The 21,175-nt window shown below is 47.1% G+C and overlaps 1 non-coding gene and 1 pseudogene across 1 annotated transcript; both read right to left on the bottom strand.

The window, feature by feature from the left end:
* The window catches only part of LOC136536810 (spermidine hydroxycinnamoyltransferase 2-like), a 31,092-nt pseudogene that overhangs the window by 7,271 nt on the left and 2,646 nt on the right, over positions 1-21,175 (bottom strand).
* LOC136541006 (small nucleolar RNA R71) lies at positions 9,868-9,976 on the bottom strand. Its single transcript, XR_010780122.1, has one exon. It is a non-coding gene; the product is annotated as a small nucleolar RNA R71 (small nucleolar RNA).

Here is a 21,175-nt window from a genome sequence, read left to right as displayed (position 1 = left end):
ATAAGCCCTAGCAATGTGATTTATCTAGGATAATGGCACTAGTTTTATCTAATCAATCTTCTACAGGTACACTAACTTATGCTGCGTAAGAATCATTTAGCGTACATGAAGTGAGCGTGCGCCGTGCCAAAAATTATATGCGAATGCCTCTATATTCCGGCTTGAGCGAACGAATAGGTCGATCCATGCATCATGAAAAGAGAATCTTGCTTAAACTAAACTCCCCTACATGCATAATTTTGGGTAGTAAATTGATAGGATAATAAATAAAGAGAAATGCTTTAACTCTTAAGGAAAAGTTCTCGCTTGTAACCATTTATTGGGCCTTATCATCTCTCTAGCCGTTTGTTTCTAAGTATGGTGGCCTGGTCCCTAACAGTGGGTTCCTATCTGTTTACAGATGAACCTGAGGTTTGGTCGCGAGAGCACCAGTGCTAGGACGGGCCGTGGTCTTGGTGAAGACCAGGGCCAAAATGGTCATGGCGATGATCATGACAATGCCAACAAGGAGAGCCACGAGGCCCCACTCCTTAGTCCTCCTCCACCACCACCACCGCCTCCAATGACCCATGCCGAGATGATGGCTGAGATATTGGCTGCCAATCATGAGTCAACCCATGCCTTGGAGATGCTAGCACTGGCCATTGGTGGCTTCGCCCGTGGAGGCCCTGGTGGCAATGGTGGGAATGGGGGTGGTGTCGCGGTCCCAAGAGGCCCTATTCCTATAAGGACTTCTTGGGGACACACCCGCCCACATTCACACCAACTATGGAGCCTTTAGACGTAGAGCATTGGCTTCATATTTTGGAGTAGAAGTTTTAGCTGCTCAATGTGACTGATGAGCAGAAGTTGCGCTTTGCTACATAGTAGCTTCTGGGATCTGCCAGTGCTTGGTGGGACACTTTCAATGCCATGCAGCCTATGGACCACCATGTGACTTGGCAGGAGTTTACCACTGCTTTCTGTTAGTACTATATTCCTATTGGTTTGCTGAATAGGAAGTTGTCCGAGTTTCTGAAGCTGAAGCAAGGAAACATGACTGTGATGGAGTATGTGAACAAGTTCAATCATCTTGCATAGTATGCTAGGACTCATGTGGATACTGTTGGGAAGAAGATGGGCTATTTCAATCGTGGTCTCTCTTGCATCTTACAAGAGAAGCTATATACAGGGGGTTATCAGACCTTTGGTGCTTTGATGAATGCTGCTATTGCTATGGAGGGACTTTAGCGTGACTCTCAGGCTGAGTCGAAGCACAAGACGGTGATCACTGGGTCTTCTAGTCACCCATAGTCTCAGAAGGTATAGGTTGTGGGGAGGGTGTTCTATCCCTCTCCGGGTGGATAATCGTCTCACCAGACTCACCAAGCACCTCCCACTTAGTACCATGTACCTACTCAACAGGTGCAGTAGCCTCAGGGACAGCATGTTCTGCCTTGTTAGGGATAGGGGAATAAGCCAGGTGCTTGTTTCAAGTGTGGCAAGGAAGGCCACTATGCTTGTGAGTGCCCCTAGACCTAGCTTACTCAGTCTTCTCAACCTTCAGCCAACTCTCATTTGGTCAACAGGACTATCATCAGGAAGAAGGTGCCCGTGAGCTGCTCGGGATAGGTTAACTTCACTAAGGATGAGGAGATCCCATAGGGAGAGCCTTTGATGGCTAGTATGTTCACCATTGATTCCCACCCAACATATGTATTATTTGATTCTGGTGCATCACATTCATTCATGAGTATGAGGTTTGCACAAAGGCACAATATATCTACTATGGCTATTTCTATTGCCTATAGAATCAGAATCCCGGGTGCATAGTTGTGTGTTAAAACTCAGATGGACATAGTGAGACTAGTGCTAGCAACTCACTCTTATCATCTCTAGTTCATGGTGCTGCCTGGTCAAGGCATAGATGCAATTCTAGGAATGAACTGGTTGAGAAACTATGGGGTAATCTTGAACCTTAGGCAGAGAATTATTGAGTTGAAGCTTCAATATTCTGAGGATAGAATGTCTCTCCTTATGTCTTCTGTTTCCACCCTACCAGTTGTTGCTCATGCTGAAGCTTCTCCTGACCTTGCTTCTATTCCTGTGGTCTGTGAGTTTCTGGATGTCTTTCCCGATGACCTATTAGGGTTTCCATCAAACTAGGATGTGGAGTTTTCCATTGAGTTATAACCTAGAACTGCTCCTATTTCGTGGTGTCCTGACCACATGGCTCCAAAGAAATTGGCTGAGATGAAGAAACAGTTAGAATAATTGTTGGGGAAGGGATTCATCCATCCAAGTTCTTCACCATGGGGTTGTCCAGCTATTTTTGTGAAGAAGAAGGATGACACTCTTTGGATGTGTGTGGATTATTGCCCTCTCAACACAGTAACCATTAAGAACAAGTATCCTTTACTTTGTATTGATACTTTGTTCGATCAGTTGGCTAGTGCCAAGGTGTTTTTAAAGATTGATCTTCGCTCTGGGTATCACCAAATTAAGATCTGGCCACAAGATATACCAAAGATAGCTTTCTCTACTAGGTATGGGCTCTATGAGTACCTTGTCATGTCTTTTGGTCTCACCAATGCTCCTATATTCTTTATGTATCTCATGAATTCAGTCTTCATGTCAGAGTTAGACAAGTTTGTAGTGGTGTTCATTGATGACATATTGATATATTCTAAGAACAATGAAGAACATGAACAACATCTTCGCATAGTCCTAACTCGATTGCAGGAACACAAGTTGTATGCCAAATTCAGCTAGTGCGAGTTTTGGTTGGATCGAGTACAGTTCTTGGGACATGTCCTGATACCTAAAGGCATCTCTGTGGATCCTGGCAAGGTGCATGATGTGTTAAATTGGAAATCTCTAAAGTCAGTGCATCAGATTCATCAGTTCCTTGGTCTTGCTAGTTATTATCGGTGCTTCATCCCTGAGTTCTCCAAAATAGCTCAACCAATGACTAAGTTGCTCTAGAAGGATGTCAAGTTTGTATGGAGTCTAGCTTGTGAAGAAGCTTTCCAAGCCCTGAAGAAGTTTCTTACCTCTGCCCCTGTTCTTGCCTAACCAGATATTGATACGCCATTTGATATGTATTGTGATGCCTCTAGGACTGGACTAGGATGTGTGCTTATCCAAGATGAGAGTGTGATAGCTTATGCTTCACGCCATCTGAAAAAGCACGAGTTGAATTATCCCACCCATGATTTAGAGCTGGCTGTAGTTGTGGACGCTCTAAAAATTTGGAGACATTACCTGTTGGGAAATAAAGTGCATATCTACATGGATCACAAGAGTCTCAAATATATTTTCACTCAATCCAAGCTAAACATGAGACAATGGAGGTGGCTTGAGTTAATCAAAGGTTATAACTTAGAAGTTCATTATCACCCTAGAAAAGCTAATGTGGTAGCAGATGCCTTAAGTCGAAAGTCACATCAAGTTGATGAAGAATCTTTGTCCCTCACCCATTATGAAGTGTTAGCCCATATTGCTCTAGTCTCAGATTTACTTGAGCAGATTATTATAGAGCAAAGGCAAGATGCTTTAGAAATTCCTCATATCAAGAAGTTAATTGCCGAAGGACATGGTCCTCATTTCAGTATTGATGATCAAGGTGTGGTGAGGTTCAAGAACCGGTTGGTGGTTCCCTCAAGTGATGTGCTTAGGAGAAAATTTTTGGATGAAGCTCACAACTCCAAATTATCCATTCATCCAGGATGTAACAAGATGTATCATGATTTGTGTCACTTGTATTGGTGGCCAAATATAAAATAGGATATTACCACATACATCTCAGAATATGACATTTGTGGAAGGGTTTTGGTGAACCATATGCATACGCCTAGATTTCTATAGCCCTTGCCTATCCCTGTTTGGAAATGGGAGGATATTTCCATGGACTTTGTTGTGCGTTTGCCATGCATGACAAAGGGGTATGACTCTTTTTGGGTCATTGTGGATCGCCTCATCAAGTCTGCTCATTTCCTCTCGGTGGATACAAGGTATTCAGCCAAGAAGTATGCCAAGTTGTATTTTGATCGTGTTGTGACCCTACATGGAGTTCCTCTTACCATCGTTTTTGATAGAGAGTCAGTCTTTGTCTCTCGTTTCTGGGAGCAACTCTAGAAATGTCTTGGTACTCGTCTCCTCAGAAGTTTAGCTTATCACTCCTCAGAAGTACTTGAAGACATGTTGAGAGGTTGTGCCATTTCTTATAAAAAAATGGGACGAATGCTTGACTTTAGCTGAGTTTTCCTATAACAATAGCTATCAAGAGAGCATTCGAATGGCACCTTTCAAGGCTTTGTATGGCAAGAAATGTAGGACACCTCTTAACCAGGTTAAAGTGGGTGACCGTGGTTACTTTGGACCTGATTTCATAAAGGAAGCAAGAGAGCAGGTTAGTGTTATTCAGAGTCATTTGAAAGCGGCTCAGAACCAGCAGAAAGCTTATGCGGACAAGAGAAGGCCCTTGTAGTTTGAAGTTGGTGACCATGTGTACCTAAAGGTATCCCCGATGAGAGGTGTGCATCGGTTTGGAGTTCCTGGGAAGTTAGCTCCTCGTTATGTTGGACCTTATAAAATTTTGGAGCGGTGTGGTTTTGTTGCTTACCGTCTCCAACTCCCAGATATTTTGTCAGCAGGCCATAATATATTCCATGTTTCCTAGTTAAAGAAGTGTTTGAGGGTTCCTAATGAAGTGGTGGAAATTGAAGGACTCCCTCTCCAATCTGATCTTTCTTATATTGAGCACCCTGTCAAAATCTTGGATGAAAAAGAGAGTCACTAGGAACAAAGTGGTAAAATTCTATAAAGTCCAATGGCAAAATCATTTGGAGGATGAAGCAACTTGGGAACAAGAGAGTTATATTCTAGAGCATTATCCCCATCTCCTTTCTAGTTCACCAAGGTAATTATGTAAATTGAAATTTATTTCTAATCTCTTTCCCAAACTAGGCACACACATGAAATCTCGGGATGAGATTTTGCTTAAGGGGGGTAGAGCTGTAACACCCTCGGTGTTACGCCCTAAACAAATTACTAAACCATATCATGAGCATCATGTTTATGTGATAATGCATGTGATGGAATAATAGATGAAGTATTGCAACCTAAAATGATCAATAGAAATGCTAAATGAGAAGCTATTCCATAACTCAGGCAATTATCAAGTAGGGGTTTAAACCAATTTTTATGGAACAAAATACTATAGAACATGTGTGTGATGCTTAAATAAAGTTTGAAGTACAAACTTTGTAGATGACAATGAAATACTTGCTGCGGAAAAATAATATTGCTATCTAACATTTCTAATAGCCTAAAAATGGAACTTGAAATTAAATTCAGCTCAAGACCTAGAAAAATTCTTAAGTCCAATAACAGTATGGTAATGCTATGCTGGTGAATTAATTCTGAAAAATTTAGCTAAAGGTTAGTGCTATGTTTTTGCTCCTTGTGGTAGCCTGATGTACCTCCTTCTGCATGGTCAAGGTGGTTTAGCCGCAACTGAGTTGGATTAGTGTTGAGAGACGCTTTAAAATCTGTGCATGAATATAGTCTCGGGCTGCCTGGCCTGTGTGCACGGTCACCACGTGCGGCTCTCTACGTCGCCGTGACGTGCTTGCCCACACTGGCCAGCTGAGGCCAACCTAACTTGGGCGTGGCTTGGCGACGGTCTGGCTATGGCTAGATGTCATGCCTGCCGCTGGCCACCTGCCCGGCCAGCCGCTGGCCGCCTGCCTGGCTAGCAACTGGCCACTGTGCCCCGACAGCCGCTGATGCCGCTCTGTCAATCTGCTGTCCCACCCGCTATCACACTGCTGCTATGCTGCTGCCCTCCCTGCCTCGCACTGTGGCGTAACCGCTGCCTCTACTACTCGCCTCATCATGCACATGGCTTTGTCCCTGTTGCTAGCACCATCGCCTCACCATTTATGGCACTATGGCCACACATGTCGTGCTTGGTCGTGGGCGTGCGCACATTCCCTTTGGCCGTGATGACCCATAGTGCTTGCACATGTGCTGACTCTCTAGTGTCTAGTCGTGCCCCTCCAAGGCAAGGACGAGCTGAGCTCTGACCTACCCCCTCCCACCTCTCTTCTCTACTACCATGGTGGACTGAGCCATGACATTAAAACAAGCAGGGAGAAGTCACCATCGCGTGATTCGTTGCGTCTCTGATGCGACTATGCCACCATGGTTCACCGTCGCATGGCTCGGCCGCACGTGGCCAGCCCTCCACCGTCGTCCTTCGCTCCAACCATCCCTTTGGCCTGGTCCATGGTAGCCTCCTAATGCTTGTGCACTAACTAATTAGGTCTATAGCTGCCCCAGCTTACCAGAATAGTGGCACCAACGTCGCGGATGGCCACACATTGCTGCAGCCATCCTCGGCAAGTCATGTCAACCGCACCAATGCTTAGCATAGCCGCTCAATCAGAGATGGTGACCGGCCCATTAGGTGGGCCGGTGCAGGTCCCAGGTGGCCAACGTGGCCGCGCTATGTCACCATCGCCGCGCCACCATGCGCTGAGTCGTCAGAGGTGCGCGTGGGGGGAATTCTAGCAAAGTCAGGGGGTTAAGTGAGAAGATTTGAGAGAGAGGAAATAGTATTGGGGCTTAGGTGTGATTTGCAAGAAAATCAAGGACTCTTTTGCAAAAACACCAACGCGTGGGCTTTCCCATCATGGGTCGGTCTCATGTGGGCCATGAAAGCGGGCCACCGCGATGGCACCGCGTCGCATGGGCCGCTCGTGTGGGACGCGCAGGACATTGGTTTTTCTTTTTCTAAGAATTTATGACCTATTGTTGCATGAGTAACCTACCATTGCTCATAATAGGGGATTATTATTACTCTCATAATAAAAGGATGAAAGGAAAAATAGAGACAGGGCAGGGATATGGTATGGGTATTAGTGGGTGTAACAGGTTGTGTCCTACGGCCAATGGGGCTTAGCTTGGTTACACTATTTCCTTGTTCATGTTGATTAAGGACCGCCCATTGCTATGGATGGTAGTCAGGTCATAGACTTATTAGACTAAGCACATACTTGCTTATGGGAGCGAGATGGCTCATTACGCTCTTGTTGTGGGTTCTAGCTCTTTCTAGACCGATTTATTGGAGGCGGAGAAAGGTAGAGGTCTAAGCACTATGTTGAGACCGGGTCTCATGTGTGGAGGCTTAGAGTCTAAGTTTGGATGGGGACCTAGACCCTGTGACAGGAGTGGAATGGGTTGGTCTTGTTTGTGCCTGGAGTATAAATGGGGCGTGTGTTTCGAGGTACCCAACTGGGATACATTGGTTCATGAAATGCCATTTCCATGAGATGGTATGACTTGGCTATGATCTAGCACCGTAGTAAGAATTGGAAGATGAAAGGTGGTGAAATGGTTTTGAATACATAACCCTTGCTTGAAAGTAGAACATGTGCTTACCTAGAATGGTTAGCTAATGAAGCAATCATGACTGCTAATAAAACTTGGCTGTAAGGATGAACTATTAGTAATGCTTTCCGCAAACAAAAAGAAAACAACAAACCCATATTGCCTATCATATCCTTGAGAGTCAGGAAACTATTCCCACTAGTTTGTGTAAGTCTTGCGACTACATTATGTACTCAGGGTTTATTTTACCCCTGTTGTAGGTGCAGCTTGAGGAGTAGCTCTTGTGTGGAGGATTCTTTTGGTGGGCACAGACAGATACTTGTATCATTTCCGCTAGATGTTTATTTTCATTCCGTTGTTTAATTATCATACTCTGAACTCTGGTATTGTAATAAATAATTTCTAAGAACTCTTGTCGTATGAAATGGACTAAGTATTGTAAGCTTGTACTCATTATTGGATTCTGGATGTAAAATGTGGATTGTTTCGAGTTCTCCCTTGGGGTGTGCTCGACGGAACTGTCCAATGTAGCTCACTTTTGAGGTGCTTAGTGTCTAGTGGAAGACGAGCGTCCCCGAAAGCGTGTTATTTAGGGTGGTTCTGCCACATTTGCATGGCTATATTTGATCATGCTGGCTCCACTTAGGAACATTCTTTTATTCTTTGTTTTCCTTTTATCCTTGAGGTTGGCCTAGATGTGTGTCCACTATCCTTGAAATACCATTTTTACCCCTATCATGAACTTTTGGTTCACTATGCAAGTATGTAATCTTGATCATATGCCATGATAGACTCTTATACCTTGCCCTCCTTTGGAAAAAATATAAATAACGATACCTTGAATACTTCCGGGTGAAATGCTACAACGATAGATCTGTTCGCTTGTGGATATTTTCTATAATCGTTAAGAACTATTGTGTTGGTGTTCCTTGGCGGCGTTGCTAAGATTTATCCAAATCTTAGTGATGGTGCTAAGAAATACCAATAGGCATTTCTAGTGCCGTTACCAGGAATGGATTCCATATCCATACTTGGTGATTGTGCTAAGAAATGCCAACATGGAGCTTGGTGAAGAAGTGTCCCATTCATTTCTAAGCTCTCTAAGCTTCTCCAAGCTTTCTAGCTTAGCTTAGCTTTAGAGTAGTAGTCTAGTAGTGGAGTAGAGTAAGAGCGGACCTCCTCTCAGAGTCTAGAAGAGTATTCTGGGTCTAGTATAGCTCTTTTGTAATTCTTTCATTTAGCATTTACTTTATTGAGTCCTTTATTTCTAGTACATTATTCTAGTATTATTGCTCTGCTTAGTTCAAGTTCTAGTTCATTATTGGTCATCATTAGTGAGCTTGTGCTTGTTACTTGGCATTAGTAGCATATGTTATCTTATTATTAGTAGTCTTTCGTTAGTATCGGTTCCACCATCTGGTTAGGGTAATTTGATCTCATTTCATCAGAGCTCGGACCAAAGTAGTAAGCCTATAGATTAAGCGAGATGTTTAGACTATAGATTACCTGTGGATACAGCTAGGCCTCCGGATAGATTGTGGTAGTTGGCAAGTGGTGACATCCTTGTCCATCCTCTATATTCCACCATGCTAGCTCTAGTTATTAAATTGTAGGGCTCATGGCAAATCTTGTCTATTTAACTCTCCTAGTTGGTAGGCGGGCTATGCCCCGAAGTACTAGCGCATTTCTCCTAGTCATTAGTATACCCTTTTTGTTACTGAAAGATATATCGCTCGCTCTCCCACCTTGCTATCTCTAGTGTAGCTAGTTTAGTAGTTTAGTAGGTAGTTCACACATAACCCACCATTATCGTTACCTACCTAGGATATACTTAGGCTTTACCTTAGCAATCCTAACATAAATATAAGTTATAGCCTTCTGCCTTCCTATGGGAAAAATATATATTTGACACTCGGTACTCACCGAGTGAAGTGCTACGCGATAGTTCTATGCGCTTGCGGAGTTCCTCCACTTGTCGTTAAGAAGTATCAACAAGCATTTCTGGCACCATTGTCGGGGAAGTCAACTGGCCTCTAATTTATATTTTTGCTAGCTTTGCTAACTAGGATTTTAGTTATCCTAAGTAGTTTATCCTTTTTTCCTCATACCCTATCACTACCCTACACGATCATGGGCGACAAGTCCATTCATGATTTTTTTGCACCCTCGACTGTTAATATAGTCATCGGACCCAATGTTATCAATGGGGACACTAACTTTGAGCTTAAGCCAGTGTTAATTACGATGGTTCAAGCTAGTCCATTTTTTGGGAAAGCCCACGAGGATGCAAATGCTCACCTCTAATACTTTTTGGAGATTTGTAGCACATTCAACATAAAGGGAGTGACCCAAGAGGCAATACGTCTTTGCCTTTTCCCTTCTCTTTGTTAGGAAAGGCTAAGCAATGGTTTTACTCTAACCGCAATGCTATATATACCTAGAACAAGTGTTCCAATGCTTTCCTTGTTAAGTTTTTCCCTATGGGGAAGACTAATGCTCTTCGCAATAAGATCTCTAGTTTTCAACAACTAGCAGATGCGTTGATTCCTGAAGCTTGGGAATGAATGCAAGAGTATGCCTCTGCATGCCCATACCATGGCATGGAAGACTGGCTTTTGATCTAGAACTTCTACCATGGACTAGTTCTGTTAGATAGGAGCCATTTAGATGTTGCTGCTAGTGGAGCATTCTTTTCGCTAAGTGTTGCAGATGCAAAGATGCTGATTGAGATGATGGTTTCCAACCAAGGATGGAGTGATGATCGACTCCAACCCCGTAAACAAGGTGTGCATTCAATTAAAGAAGTTGACATGCTTGCAACTAAGATGGATCTACTCGCGAAGCGAGTAGAACATTATGAGAAGATGAGTGCCCAAGAGACACTCAAAGCCATGGATTTCCACATGACTTGTGAAGTCTATGGAGATGTTGGACATTCAGGAAATTCCTATCCCAAGACCTAGGAGGATCTCAACTTTGTCAACACCAACAACGGGTTTTGTCCACAATAGCATCAAGGATGGAATTAGCGCTCCAACAATCATGGAGGTAACAATTATTACTCTTCTAAATGTTTGAATAATCAAGGTAATAATAGTTATGCTTTCCTTAAAGATCTTATTTATAGTCAAAGTAGAATGACTGATAGCATAAATAAAAAGTTGCATGCTCATGACAAGATGTTGGAAAACATAAATGCTAAATTAGACGAGTTTTCTTCTGCCTTAAAGAATCAACTTAGTTTCAATAAGATTATAGAAACCCAATTAGCCCAAATAGCTGCTGCTATACCATCCTATGAAAAAGATATAATTCCTGGCAAACCTGAAGGAACCATGGAGACAACCAACCTTGTCACGGCAAGGTATGGCTATGCTTTAAGTTCTTGGGGTTCCTACTTGGTAGATTCCCCTTTTACTATTAAGAAAGGTGATCCTAGAACCCCCATGATTATCTGCTCCATAGGACCCCACACTTTTCATAATGCCATTTATGATCTAGGGTCTAGTGTTAACATCATGTCTAAGGAAACTTATGATAGATTGTTTTACACTACCTTAGCTCCAACCTCAGTTTACCAACAGCTAGCCGATCAATCTACCCGTTATCTTGAGGGAGTAGCCACTGACTTATTAGTCAAGGTTAGGAGGGCTTATGTTCCAATAGATTTCATGATCTTAGACATGGGCAATGACAAGGATACACCTTTAATCCTTGGTCGTCCTTTCCTTAATACCGCAAATGCTTACATATATATGGTTTTTGGGCAAATTCAATTCCACTTTGCTGGAAGAAAAGAAATATTTGGTTTTGCCTCTGGACAACCCCTCTTTGATGAGAAATAGGTAAAGAAGAAGCATCCAAAGAGAATCAAGATGAAGAAACCAAAGTTGATTGAAGAACTAGAGAAGCCTGTCAAGAAGAAGAAGAACAGAAAAAGATGGCGTAAAAAGAAAGATCTGTCCTCAAATTCATCATCTCCTGATCCTGACAAGGCCTTCAAGGTGGAACAATAGGAAACACCCCCACTCAAGGAAGAATGACCTTGAGCCTGTCAAAAAGGTACTCCCTCTGTTTCAAATTATAAGTCACTTTGACTTTTTTGGTTCATTCATTTTATTATGTATCTAGACATGATATTATATCTAGATACATAGCAAAATGAATGAATCAAAAAAGTCAAAGCGACTTATAATTTGGAACAACGGGACTAAGTTCTCTATCCCTTGCGTATTTACCGCATTTTAAGTAGTTGCATCTCATATTTCAATTTCCAATAAAATTGCTTTGCATTGCATGTTAGTTAGTTGCATTTAGCTACTCTATGTTAATAAATAAAGTCTGTAGTAGCTATGCATGGTAGGATAGGTTTTGCATTTAAATAAAATAAACTATAAAAATATATATAATAAATAAATATTTAGTAAGTTATCTAGTAGCAATGGGTTTGGTCATTTAGTCATTTATGCATTCTAGTAGTAGTCTTAGTTAGTCAATAAAGAAAGAATCAAAGAGCTGCCAAAAGACATCCAACCTATGCAAAAGGCAAGCTTGGGGGAGACATCTCTCCCCGCTCAGGTATGAAAATCTTAAACCCTCTCTTTACATTCATGTTTGTTTTACATGTCAATATCCATGATCATAGAATGTAGAGAGAAGTGCCTTGAAATATATCTTAAAAGAAACTCTACTCTAATAAATGATGATAAAATTATTTGGAGATGATGAATAGTTGCTCTATAATACTTTGCAAAAGCTTGTCATACAGCCTGATACTTCTTAAGTTTTGAGCATGATAACTTAGAGTTCATCTTAGGTTGAATGCTTTTATGGGTTGCAAATGCTAGAACCAAGTCTAAGTTTTTGTGAGAAATATTGTAGCCAAGATTAGAGTAAATCTTTGAACCTATCTAAGTGTCAGGGATCTAATACCGGGGTACCCTAGAAGGTGGAACCAATAACCACCAAACGTGAAAAACTTCTGGACGCATAAGGGCGCCGTTTCATCCCTTGTTCGAGTGACAGGAGTTCGGTTCTGCCTCGCCCGACACCTTTGGGATGGGCTCGGTCTCGTCCGAGGGCCGAGGGATAAACTCCATCTCGCCTGACGCCTTTAGGGTGGTCTCGGTCTCGCCTGAGGGCTAAGGGATGGATTCCGCCTTGCCTGATCCCAGAGGGGCGGGGTCAGCCTCGCCCAATGCCTTTGGGATGGGCTCAGTCTCGCCCAAGGGCCAAGGGATAAACTCCGTCTCGCCCGACGCCTTTAGGGCGGGCTTGGTCTTGCCCGAGGGCTGAGGGATGGATTCCGCCTCGCCCGATCCCAGAGGGGCGGGGTCAGCCTCGCCCGATGCCTTTGTGGGATAACCCTACCTCGCCCAAGGGCTCAGGGTTAATCTCTGTCTCACCCGACGCCTTTAGGGCGGGCTCAGTCTCGCCCAAGGGCTGAGGGATAGATTTCGCCTCGCCTGATCCTAGAGGGGCAGGGTCAGTCTCACCCAAGAGATAGGGATTGGTCTCCGTTTCACCCGATGGCCAGGAATGAGCCTTGCCCTGATCGATATCTATCCCTCATGATGATGGGTACAGGACGAGACAAGACATTCAGGTCAACCATGGCTCCAAGGACCATACCCTGTGCCCTGGCAGGAAAAGTACTGCCAGGGAATGATAGGACGGGTGCTTTAGACCCTTTCGGGTGCCGCAGAGAACAAAAGGTATTATAGGTGCATGCACCTCGCCCTGTAGAGTTGTAGGCGCCGCCTTTAGCTCTGGGACACGAAACCCGACGAAGATATATGACAACCGCTACGCTCCAGGAAGGGATTTGCTATCTCCACGAACGATGGATATTCCATCACCACGCTGTGGACCCAAGGGAGCGGCGCCCGCTTCCCGACCCCTCAGGTCCACCTAGTCAGAAGGCCTTAGCCACAGCGCTACACCGGACCCCGACCCCGCGTCCCTCCAACGAGGACTCATGGGAACCAGAAGGCATGCGGAGCAAGGCTGGGGGAGGCTCATAAGTCAAAACCACTATACTACAGCCCATACCCTGCGTAGGGGAGCATTCTGTAACTAACCTGACATCCTATAGAGACATCAATAGCATTGTAGGCGCTTATCTTCCTTCGCACTCATCAGAATGAAGGACCAGACCGGGTAGACATGAGCCACAAGACTAAGTAGAGTACGCATCCTAGAGCCCTCACCCTTGTAAAGCTAGCCCCTTCATCTATAAAAGGGGATGCGCTTCCTCCATCAAAAGGGACTCTCAAGACCGAACAATACGACACACTCATACACACAGTCAAGCAGCTATGAAGCTCTTGACCTCTTTTCAACCCTTCCATCAGAGACTTGGGACCAGTCCTTCTCTCGATCGTTTGTACCCCTTACTACAGACCGTTCACGATGCTAATAACATGAGCAGCAGCAAACTAGACATAGGGACACTCGGCCCAAACTAGTATAAATCTTGTGTCCTTTAGCACACCATCCACGCCTAACGTGCATTACTATAAATTTACTTGCCGGTGCTTGTACGAAACACTGATAGTTGGCGCGCCAGGTAGGGGGCTTGCGCGTTCCAAATCAGGCCTCGGATGGCCACCCATGCAATCACCTAGGCCCCGGGTGCACACGTGCGTTTTGGCGACCTAGATTTCATCATCACACTAGGAGGAGAGCTAGCGCTGACTCACTCAGCCGCCCCATCTCCCCCTTCCATCAGCCTCAGCCGTCTTAGGCTTGAGGGCCCGCCGGGCAACCCCCGGGGAGTCCCATCATCAAAGGAGGCCTCTCACAACGCCACCCTGTGTCCGGAAGGGTCTGTACAGAGTGCCCCGACAGTGTTTCCATTCGGTCTCCGCAATGCTACGGCGACCGCTAGCTGCCTTCTGGCCCTACGTATGGTTCAATCACCCATGGACATCGAGTTCATGGGGGTGATTGAGCGGGATACGGAGACCCTCTATGAACTCCTCAACGAGGAGCCGAGATCCTTCTCTAGCTCGGATTCTAGTAGGGGGAGCCACCACCCTTCTCGGGAGTGCTTCATGACGTAGACCCCCGAAGGTCACGTCGAAAGCGCCTCTAGGGAAGAGGTCACTCCTACAAACAACCCTAACAGCAGATCCGGGGAAGAGATGACAGCCCCATCTCGCCTAAGGATGGAGCAGCTGAGGGCCCGTCAGCAAGAGATCGATGAGGCCGGGTAAGGGCTTGCCTGGGAATACACGGACATCAATCGCGAGATTGAACGCCGCAAAGACAGGGGGCACGCGCACGCCACGGCCTGCACCGTACATCAAAGGATCCTCACCGATGATGGGGCCCTTCCTCACTTTGCCCGAGCTAGCCAGAACATCGCTGCAGCAACTGCCTTGCTGCATGGCCTTCCGGAGGCCGTGACGTCCAAGGATCACCGTGCTCGCCGGGAGATTCGCACGTTGCTAGAGCATGCAGCGGTGCAGCAGGCGGAAAGTTCATTGTCTCGACGACGTGAACTCGACACAAGCCAGCGTGCGCCCTCAGTGCATCCCACCAAGGACGCATCCATACACCAAACACCGCCAGCCGGCGAGCAGCCCTCCGTCGTCCTAGTACATCAACGCCTCAGCCATGGCCACAATGTACGTAGCATCATCGACGCTCGGAGACATGCTCATGGCGATCATGGAGAAGAAGCACACCATGGCTATCATCCCCGACGTGGTGGGCGCTATGACAGCAACGAGGACCGAAGCCCAAGCCCTGGCCCGCCAGGCCCTCAGGCCTTCGCCCGACACATCCTCAATGCTGCATTCCCCCTAAGGTGTCGACCGCCTACCAACATCCCTAAATATTCCGGCGAAACAAATCTCGGGCATTGGCTCGAAGACTATCGGCTTGCATGTCAGGTCGGTGGTGCGAGTGATGACAATTTCATTATTCGCAATCTCCCGCTATTCTTGGCCAACTCAGCGCGAGCATGGCTAGAGCACCTACCATCTAATGCTATTCAGAGTTGGGCGGATCTGACGGAGATCTTCGTGGGTAACTTCCAGGGCATGTACAAACACCCTAGAAACCCATGGGACCTCAAAAACTACTGCCAGAAGGCCGATGAAACCCTTCACGGGTACATTCGGCGCTTCTCTCGATAGTGCAACGAGCTCCCTAACGTCACCAATGCCGACGTGATAGGAGCCTTTCTGTCCGGAACAACCTATGAATCCCTGGTCCACAAGTTAGGATGCAGGGGCCCGCAAACTACCAAGGAACTCCTGAACATCGCCATTAGTCACGCCTCTGGAGAGGAGGCGGTCAGAGCCATCTTTGATCGCTCCGATGGAAAGATGAGGCGGGACGAGGACGCCAGCGAAGGCGCCTCCAACCGTCCTGCCAAAAAGAAAAATAAGAAGCAACGGTGCGACAACCCGCTCGTGTCCGCTGCCGACCACAAAGGTGGCCAGAAGCCTACGGAAGGCACTCTGAACCACTTTGAGAAAATGCTCGAGGGGCCATGCCCAAACCATGCCTTCCTAGCCAAACATCTATACAAGGATTGTGACCTCATGCACAAATACTTGGCTGAAGGCCTTAACAAAGGGGAGCAAGAGAAGGTGCATGTTCCCACCACTAACGACACAGAGGAGAAGGACGACACCTTCCCAACGTGGACCGGTGTCCTCATGATCTTCGGAGGATCAATGGCCTATGACTCTAGGCGCCGCCAGAAGGTCGCATGCCATGAGGTCTATACTGCCAGACTGGCCACGCCAGCCTTTCTTCGGTGGTCGGAATCCGCCATAACCTTCGACCGGACCGACCATCCGGATGCCATCCCACACCCAGGAAGGTATCCGCTTGTCGTCGACCCGATCGTCGATCCAAAGCGGCTCACCAAGGTACTGATGGATGGGTGCAGCGGCCTCAACATCATGTACTCCAAGACGCTCGACGAGGTGGGCGTCGACCGAACGCACCTCCGTCCCATCCGAGCACCTTTCCATGGCGTCATGCCTAGAAGGCAAGCCATGCCACTGGGGTAGATCGACCTGCCCGTCACTTTTGGGGATCGGTCCAATTACCGGACTGAGACCCTCACCTTCGATGTAGTGGGGTTCCCAGGGACTTTCCACACCATCCTAGGGAGACCATGCTACGCGAAGTTCATGGCTGTACCCAATTACACGTACTTGAAGCTAAAGATGTCGGGTCCCTGTGGGGTCATCACCATCGGCACCTCCTTCCAGCGCGCTTATGAGTGCGAGGTCGAATGCTGTGGACACGCATCCACAGTCATCGCATCCGAAGAGCTCGCCACCCTCAGGGAGGAGGTCATTGAAGGGACACCTGACGCAAAGAAGTTGTCTGGATCATTCTAATCGGTAGAAGGCTCTAGGGACGTCCTCTTGGATCCTAGTAGCTCTGAGGGCAAAAAAGTCCATATCGGGACTGCGCTCTCCTCTGAATAGGAAAGTGCGCTCGTTGACTTCCTCCATGCCAACAAGGACATCTTTGCGTGGAAACCCTCAGATATGCCAGGCATCCCGAGGGAGGCCGCCAAGCATACTCTCCAAATCCTCCTGGACTCCAAGCCGGTGAAACAACGCCTACGCCGCTTCAACGAGGAGAAACATAGGGCCATCAGTGAAGAGATAGCCAAGCTACTGGCCGCAGGATTCATTAAGGAAGTATACCACCCAGAGTGGTTAGCAAATCCTATTCTTGTCCAAAAAAAGAGTGGGAAATGGAGAATGTGCGTCGATTATACCGGCCTCAACAAAGCGTGTCCAAAGGATCCATTTCCTTTGCCATGAATAGACCAAATAGTCGATTCCACCTCGGGGTGCGAAACCCTCTGCTTCCTTGACACATACTCCGGCTACCATCAAATCATGATGAAAGAATTTGACCAGCTCGCGACATCTTTTATCACGCCCTTTGGATCATTTTGCTACATTTCAATGCCGTTCGGTCTGAAGAATGCTGGGGCAATGTACCAGCGCTGTATGCTTAATTCCTTTGGAGACCTCATTAGGCGAACCGTTGAGGCCTATGTCGATGACATCGTAGTCAAATCCAAGCAAGCTAACCACCTTGTCGCTGACCTTGAACGAACCTTTGCAAAACTCCGGGCAAACGGCATCAAACTCAATCCTGAAAAATGTGTTTTTGGGGTCCCGAGGGGCATGCTGCTCGGCTTCATCGTCTCTGAGCGTGGCATCAAAGCCAACCCGGAGAAAATATCAGCCATCACAAGGATGGGCCCAATCCAAAACATAAAGGGGGTTTAGCGCATCACAGGGTGCCTTGCCGCCCTCAGCTGATTCATTTCACACCTCGGTGAACGAGGACTCCTCCTTTATTGACTCCTAAAGAAAACTGACCGCTTTGAGTGGACAGCCGAGGCTCAGGAGGCGCTTGACATGGTTAAACAATTTTTAACTAAGCCGCTGGTCCTAGTTCCTCCATGCGACAGAGAATCTCTCCTACTATATATATCGGCCACCACCCAAGTGGTTAGCTCCGCCTTAATAGTAGAGTGAGAGGAAGAAGGGCACGCCTTCAGGGTGCAGCGCCCTGTATATTTCATCAGCGAGGTATTATCCGACTCCAAAACCTGCTATTCCCAAATCCAGAAACTTCTCTACACCGTCCTCATCACCAAAAGGAAGCTACGCCACTACTTCGAGTCACACCCATGACAGTAGTGATGTTGTTCCCCCTCAGTAAGGTCATTCGTAGTCATGATGCTATGGGAAGAACCGCAAAGTGGGTGCTCGAGCTGATGGATCAGGGCATTTCTTATGCCCCCCGAACGGCGATCAAATCTCAGGCACTAGCCGACTTCATCGTGGAGTGGACCGAGGTCCAGATGCCACCAGCAGCCATCGATCAAGAGTACTGGACAATGTATTTCAATGGATCGCTGATGAAGAAGGGCGCTGGGGTAGGACTAGTCTTTGTATCCCCCCTTGGAGTCCACATGAGGTACATGGTTCGGCTTCATTTTCCCTCATCCAACAATACTACAAAATACGAAGCGCTCATCAATGGCCTACGAATCACCATCGAGCTAGGCATCCGATGCCTCGACGTCAAGGGCGACTCTCAGTTGGTCGTCAACCAGGTCATGAAAGAGTCATGCTGCCACGACACCAAGATGGAGGCATACTTTCAAGAGGTCCAACGTCTGGAGGACAAATTCGATGGCCTCGAACTCAATCACATCCCCAGGCGCCTCAACGAAGCGGCCGACACGCTCGCAAAAGCAGCATCCAACCGAGAGCTAGTCCCAACAGGCGTCTTTGCCAGTGATCAACACAAACCCTCGGTACTCTACGCGGGGTCGGAACAAGCCGACGATGGCCCTTCTAGTCCGACCCCCGGGGCCGATCCACCAACTGCTCCGCCCGACCCCGAGGTCATGGAGCTTGAAGAGGACCTAGTAGTGGAGTCCGATCCTCCCGATGACGGGAGAATGCTTTACCTCGACTATCTCCTCCACGACATACTACCGACCAACAAGACGGAAGCCCGACGGCTCACACGACGCGCCAAGTCCTTCGTTCTTGTAGAGGGCGAACTCTACAAACGAAGTCACATCGGAATTCTGCAACTCTGTATCCCTGGCGAACAGGGAAAACTTCTACTGAGCGACATCCATGGTGGAGCATGCGGTCATCATGCCGCACCAAGAACCTTGGTTGGGAATGCATTCCGACAAGGTTTCTACTGGCCCACCGCAGTAGCCGATGCCGAGCAAATTGTACGCACCTACGAAGGGTGCCAATACTACACTCGGCAAACACACCTCCCGGCCCAGGCTCTCCAGATGATCCCCATCACGTGGCCCTTCATGGTCTAGGGGCTCAACCTAGTTGGGCCACTCAAAAAGGCACCTGGGGGCTTTACCCACCTACTTATCACCATAGACAAGCTTACAAAATGGATTGAAGCTCGACCAATATCCACAATCAAATCCGAGCAAGCTGTGTTGTTCTTTCTTGACATCATCCATCACTTTGGAGTACCAAACTCCATCATCATAGACAATGGCACGTAGTTCACCGATAGGAAATTCATTCGCTTCTGTGATGAACAACACATCCGAATCGATTGGGCAGCCGTCGCGCACCCCCAGACGAACGGGTAGGTCGAGCACGCAAACGGCATGCTTCTTCAAGGCCTCAAACCTAGAATTTTCAACCGGTTGAACAAGTTCGGCGCGCATTGGCTCGCCAAGCTCCCCGCTGTGCTCTGGAGCCTAAGGACAACTCCTAGCCGGGCCACCGGCTACACACCTTTCTTCATGGTCTATGGTTCCGAGGCCATTCTCCCAACAGACCTCGACTATGGAGCACCAAGAATCAGAGCATATGACGAACATGGAGCCGAGGCATCTGACCAAGATGCCATGGACTAGCTGGATGAAGCCCGCGACATCACCCTCCTCCGTTCAGCTAAGTACCAGCAAGCGTTGCGGCGGTACCATAGCCGACGGGTGCGGGGTCGAGCCTTCAACATCGGAGACCTCGTCCTCTATCTTGTGCAGAGCAACAAGGATTGCCACAAACTCTCCCCGCCCTGGGAAGGGCCCTACATCGTCGCAGAAATACTTCGCCCAGGCGCCTACCAGTTGAAAACCATCAAAGGCGAGGTCTTCACCAACGCCTGGAACATTGAGCAGCTACGTCACTTTTATCCTTAAAATAAGCATACGCTCTTCCTTATCAGTTTTTGTCATAATAATACCCCGACCCTTAGTGACTTCCGACCCCTGCAAATGGTGAGGGGTTAGACCTCACTCGGGGGCTAGCATGAGATCGTAACATATGACATATGTAATACAAATATTATGCTTGCAAAAAATTCCTATGATATACTTACAAACATTCTCTAAGTTTTCCATTCGCCTCATAAATGAGTCCCGAGGGCTAAGATCTTGGGAACCAATTCTGAATACAACTGGTAGGACTGCAAGACACCCACGCCACAGTGGTTGCAACCTCTTTGCTCACCAGTTCAATCAGAATTAGTTCGCCCATGTTCCTAGCTTCTTATGACTTAGACCATGAGAAGAGTTGGAAAGCACTAAAATCATTCCTACAGAAAGGAGAGAAGATAAAAATTGCTTGCCATAAGCAAAGGATGTAATTTCGTTCATTTTTTGCACAAATTTGTCACTTACAAAGCGATTTCATTACAAAAAGGAACAATATACTTATAAATTCAGAGGACTGTTTGCTCAGGGGCTTCCCCACAAAGTTATTTCATTACAGTCTTTGCTTAGCTCTACTATAAGTACTACTACGGTCGCCATGCCATGCTCTCCATCGGCGATGCCCAGGGCATGTACACGGGCCAGCTCATCTACTGCGGTCGCCGTGCCACGCTCTCCATCGACGACATCCAGATATCCCACCGCTTCGCTGGATCCTCGAAGGCGCCACCATCTACGACGTCTCTGCTAGAGCATCCGGGGACTACACCATCATCGTCAGCCGCAACCTCGACAATGATGCCACCGCTAGGGCGTCTGGGGACTACGCCATCATCCCCAGCCATAACCCTGACAATGGTGTATGAGCAGGAAACACCTCCCACCAAAGGAGGAGCACAGTGGACGACGGCACGGTCGACGACGTACGACGCCCACCGGCGCCTCTTCTCCTTTGACAGCAGCGACTCCTCAGCAAGGGCAGTACGCACCATCTCATCTACATTGGATAACCTCTAGCTCGACATCACGCGCCAAACTCGCGAGCAAATTTGTGAGTTCTCTCTCTCTCTAGCATTACTCTTCCTCACTCAG

This window comes from Miscanthus floridulus, chromosome 2, assembly GCF_019320115.1.
Source record: "Miscanthus floridulus cultivar M001 chromosome 2, ASM1932011v1, whole genome shotgun sequence".
NCBI classification, from domain to species: domain Eukaryota; kingdom Viridiplantae; phylum Streptophyta; class Magnoliopsida; order Poales; family Poaceae; genus Miscanthus; species Miscanthus floridulus.
The sequence above is the reverse complement of the archived record's forward strand: the minus strand, read 5'-3'. Positions and strand labels throughout refer to the sequence as shown.